This window comes from Sceloporus occidentalis, unplaced genomic scaffold, assembly GCF_023333645.1.
Source record: "Sceloporus occidentalis isolate IW3139 unplaced genomic scaffold, rSceOcc1.0.p SCAF_264, whole genome shotgun sequence".
Classification (NCBI taxonomy): domain Eukaryota; kingdom Metazoa; phylum Chordata; class Lepidosauria; order Squamata; family Phrynosomatidae; genus Sceloporus; species Sceloporus occidentalis.
Window position 1 is genome coordinate 881,693 of NW_028317244.1, and position 5,467 is coordinate 887,159.

A 5,467-nucleotide genomic window follows, 5' to 3' on the forward strand; every position below is an offset into this window, starting at 1 on the left:
CATTGATTCTAGTGTGTATTCATGTTATGCCAATATGCAGTAGACCTAAACAAAAGTAATTCTGATGGTATGCAATCTCTAAATTGTCATCATGTAGAAATGCAATGTTCCTTCTGCCTTCCATAAAAATACTTGTTATAGTGTGCTTTCGGTCGTTTCTGACTTGCGGCAAACCGTATCATGGGGTTTGGTTTTCAGGGCAAGATTTTTTCAAAAGAGGTTTTGCCTTTGTCTTCCTCTGAGGCTTGGAGAGTGTGATCAAGAGCAGTAAAATGGGGACTGCTGTTAAAATCATCTTCGCTTATATGACCTTGAACTCTACTTAGAATGCTCTGTCTTAAAATCTCGATTTCAAAAATGTTTTTAGTTCCTTGGGATGAGCAGGAAATATTGCAATATCATTCAAATGCAGAAACTACAGATTTAGAAAATGTTATTTAAAGTTCGGATTGTGCACACAGGGAATTGAAAATGCTTTTGGTCAGTCTAGCTGGTAAAAGAGAACTCTGCCTTGAATGCAGAACTTTCATCCACTGTAGTGCTACCTTGATATTCACATATAATTGAAGGTTATAGACCAATCATCAGTATAGTTTATGGAACACCTCAGTGTAACTGCCTATCTGTTCTATGTAGAAGGTATTTTCCCTGCTCTCTCATCAGTCTTCTGGCTCTTCTCACTTGTTTGGATTATATCTTGTTTACCTTAATTTGTCCAGATCAAATCCAAATTATGGAGTTCAGTTTAGTATACATGCTGCTTTCTTATTTTTTAATAAAAGCACTTGTATTTTTTAAGAATTGCTGCATGCTGGTTTTCAAGGTGGGGAAGGTAAGTAAATGTGGTTGAGTGTTTTGATGTTTCTTATTTATTTGGAAGAATCTTCTCTAGACTAAAAAACAGCAGGCCAACCATTTTTACTTGTGGCAAATTTAAAAGGCAATGGATCGAGTTATATAAGTATTGTATTAAATTTTTACATTATTGCTATGACAAACGCACATGAGACTCAAATGGTTCAGTGGATATGTATTTTTTCCTGAACGTGATCTGGATTATTTTGTTTGTAATTGTGTTAAAATATATCAAACGACTTTATATTCAAGCTCAGTCAGGCAAAAGGAAAAGACAGAATCATGCTAGGATTGAATCCTCCTCACTTGCTATAGGCAGAGTAGTGAACCACATGGAGAAATGCATCTTGATTGATTTAACATTAACATTAGTGTAAGAAGATAGTGGCTTTAAAATTCTTAATTTTGGCATGTATTATGTGTTCCGAAATGTTCTCTTCTAGCACTGTAAAATGTTCTCTGACCAAATACTTAAACCACCTTTCTGAATATGGAAACACTTTTATCAAACAGCAAATTATGAGTAGACGTTGCTGCACAAGGACTTCCCTGGAAATTTTTGTGAAGCAGTAAAATACAAACATGGTTTAAGTGGGTAAATCTCTGTTGGATGTGATAATGTCCTAAATTCATATACATGTTAAGAACAGTGGCTTTAAAATTTTTGTATAAGTTACTGGATCTTGCTGTTGCCCCACTTGAACTGAAGGTGACCCAGAACATACCATATATATGCACGCATATGTAAAGGACAGGTTTGGGGGACAATATTATGGATTTTGATATTACCTGTGGATAAGTCAAGAGTAAAACTTAGGAGCGTGTAAAAATGATGTAGGAGAGAAAGCAAAGGAAAATGGTGCCAAAGAATTTACAAAATCCCAGGAGGCATAACTGTTTGTGTTCACATTAAAGGCTGGATGGCTGATGGAACTATGGTACATGGTGGCTACAGTATGCGATGTGTGTGGGAGATGACCAGGTACAGCTAAGAAAGTATACACTTGCCAAGAAGGATGTAAAGGCCAGAATTAAGGTACATCCCCTTCTCTGAGTAGAGTGACAAAAGGTGAGAGCTTCATCTAACTGGAGCACCAATCCCCCTCTCAGTGCTTCTTTGAGATGAAACACTAAAGAGCCACTGCCACCATTTTCCTCCCCACATTCAAAAAATGCCAGAAGTGGCGCCATGGTGGAGAAAGGGGTGTTCGGTGTTTCTTTTAGGTTCTCCTGGGACTGACTAAGCTCTTGTCTTTTGCCACTATTCAGAGAAGATGAATTTCTTCTTCTTTTTAATAAGAACTAAAGTACTGTATTTAATTGACCTGTGGATAAGTCTTAGTAATGGAGATGAGTACCACCTCCTACAATTGGACACAACTTGACAATCACGTCAAAGAGGAAACCTTTACCTTTATTTGTTGACCCAGGTTTGAGTGTGTGGATTTTTTGGCCAAAAATTCTATATTTATACATGAGTATATGCAGTACCCTTTATGCCTGTACAGACGTATGTTTCACTGTGACAACTGATGTCATGAGCATGAAGCATTCAAGGAACTCCCCAAGTTTTCCTGAAAGCCTGGAATATCTAGTGGCAACCTTCCAGAACTGTAAGATAAAGGGAACATGAAATCATTGAGTCAGGCAGCAAGATTTGCTGTAACCCTACAATGTAGGATTGTAATAAGCAAATAACTTTGGCCTGTGTCCTCCATTTATTCTGTCCTGTTGCCCAATGTCCTCCTTTTTTGGACCATGGCTAAGAAGCATGGATTTACATTTCTAGGAGTGTTTTTAGGCTTCTCCTTAGTCATGTCCTCCATTATATAGTGACATTATATAGTGGCTAAATAATAATAATAATAATAATAATAATAATAATATATTTATATTTTCCCAAATCTCCCAGATGGATCAAGGCGGGATTCCAATCTAAAAATTACAAACACATAAATAAAATACAATAACAGTGATAATTCAATTAAAAACTAACACATCATCACATAGAATCATAGAATTGGAATCATAGAATTGGAAGAGATCACAAGGGCCATCCAGTCCAATCCCATTCTGCCATGCAGGAGGTCTCAACCAAAGCATCCCTGACAGATGGCAATCTAGCCTCTGCTTAAAGACCTCCAAGGAAGGAGATTCCACTACACTCCGAGGAAGGAGTGTGTTCCACTGTTGGACAGCCCTTACTGTCAGGAAGTTCCTCCTAATGTTGAGGTGGAATCTCTTTCCCTGGAGCTTGCATCCATTGTTCTGGGTCCTGTTCTCTGGAGCAGCAGAAAACAAACTACTACTCCCTCCTCAATATGATATCCCTTCAAGTATTTCAACAGGGCTATCCTATCACCCCTTAACCTTCTCTTCTCCAGGCTAAACATGCCCAGCTCCCTAAGTCATTCCTCATAGGGCATGGTTTCCAGACCCTTCACCATTTTAGTTGCCCTCTTTGGGACATGCTCCAGTTTCTCTGATCCTTTTTTAATTGTGGTGCCCAGAACTGGACACAGTATTCCAGGTCGGGCCTGAACAGTAGAATAGAGTGGCACAATTACTTCCCTTGATCTAGACACTATATTTCTATTTGCAACCTAAAATCGCATTGGCCTTTTTAGCTGCCGCATCGCACTGTTGACTCATGTTCAACTTGTGGTCTACTTGTACTCCTAGATCCCTTTCAAACTTAGAACTTTATCACACACAAAGGGATTCAGGTTTCAGAGGAAGCCACTGTCCCCCATCATCTTGCCACCTTCCCCCATAAACATTCCCAGCATCCCTCCTTTGCGGTTTTACTCTGGCTCTGAGGGCGGTGGAGGTGCTGGGGATGATGGGATTTGCAGTGCAACCAGGTTTGGGTACAGATGATGAAGCCCACCCCCAAATTGGGTGCCTGCCTCATGGAGATGCCTCTAATCTCCTTCTCCAGCCTCCAAAATGTTGAGTTGCATGCACAGGTGCTGGGATCTCCAATCGAAAGAGTGGGAAAAGAAGGCTGAGCACAGAGGAAGCCAATCTCCACTGGCATCTTTGCCTCCCTGACACTTTGGGTTATATATCCAGGGTATGATGGGATTTGCAATCCAACCACAGAGGATTCCGGGTATTGCTATTTCCCCCTGTTTCTCTGTTTTCTGCAGGGAGGTCCTGGGCGATGACTCTTAGTGGCCTGTCCTGATGGTCTTCAGTGGCCTCCCAGCCCAGTGCCTAACCCTCCCTTTCTCCCCAGAATCCCCTCCACCGAGGAGACGAGGAAGGATGCAAGAAAGGTAAGGGCCAGAGGGAGGGGCATCCATGGATGACCCCTGAGGATGACCTCTCCCTCTCTCTGGCCCCCTTCCCAGCCATGACAGCCCTCTGGGGCGAAGGCAGGCCCTGGCAGCAGCAGCAGGAGATGGAGGATCTCCAGAAGGAGAAGCAGGCCCAGCCAGCGCAGCAGCAATGCTGAGCGCATCCTCCTTGGGGTCATAGAATGGACACTGCACTGCCAGCTCTGCCTCTTGGTCCTCTTCACCATCGCTTCACAGAGGAGAGATGGTTAGGCTCCCCCTGGTCCTCGGCTTCTCTATGGCACCCCCTCCTGGGTGGTGCGACCGTGTGCTGGTGGGGCCTGTGCGGCAGAAGATGGCTTCTTTGACCCTGGCCTGTCTGGCTGAGGCTTTTTCTGGGGGGGGGGGGGGTAGAAGGTGGCCCAAGGAGCTTCTGGCTGAGTGGGGGGGAGAGAGGCTCCCTTGGCAAGGCAAAGAGTGGGTTCCCCCCTTCGTTATCAAGATGGTGGCTCCCAGAGCCCTGTAGTGCACCATCACCACAGTATCCAAACTGGTAGCCGCCATCTGTCCCTACAAGATGGCATCAACCAGCAGGGGTTCCTTTTGTGATTCTAATATGCCCCTGCCTCTAGGAACTCCTGGGAGGAGGGAGCAACCTAATTCTCAGGGGAATCTCACCTTCTCCCCTGGGAAATAAAGGGTTTTGAGGCCTCACAAGGAGGCTTATTATGGGATACCCCACTATTATATTTGGAGGGGAAACCGTGCCCCCCTATGAAACCTCTGGAAGTATGAGCTGCCATTCAGGAGCATGTTCAAGACACCTGCCCTTCAAGACAAGAGAAGCAAGGCCCAGGAAAAGACATGGCAACCCTCTGCCCAAGAGAAGCCTACCCTTGTTTTCCTTTGCAAAGGTTCTATCTGTGGTCTGGGACCTTGACTCCATTCTGGAACCCAACTGTTGGTTGTAAACTGCTGCTGGCCACAGTGTCAGGGGCTTCCTCAGAGTGAGTGAGCGAACAGAAGCGGTCAAGCGGATGGCAGCGGGGGGGGGGGGGTCTGGCCAGCGCCAGACCCCCCCCCCAAAAGCATCTCTGCTCCCCCCCAGGACCGAAAGCCCCTCACTTCCCCCTGCGCCCCAAAGTACACCATCTCCTACTGCTGGCGGATAGTCCCAAGAATTCAAATCCCATCTCAGCCAAGGAAGGACAGAAGAGAGAACTGCATGTCCCAGCAGCCCCCACCCACCATCCTCTTGCTGCCACTGCTGGTTAGTCGGCTGGACTCCTAAACGCCTGCTTCCTCCCCTTCCTCCCCTTCCTCCTCTTTCC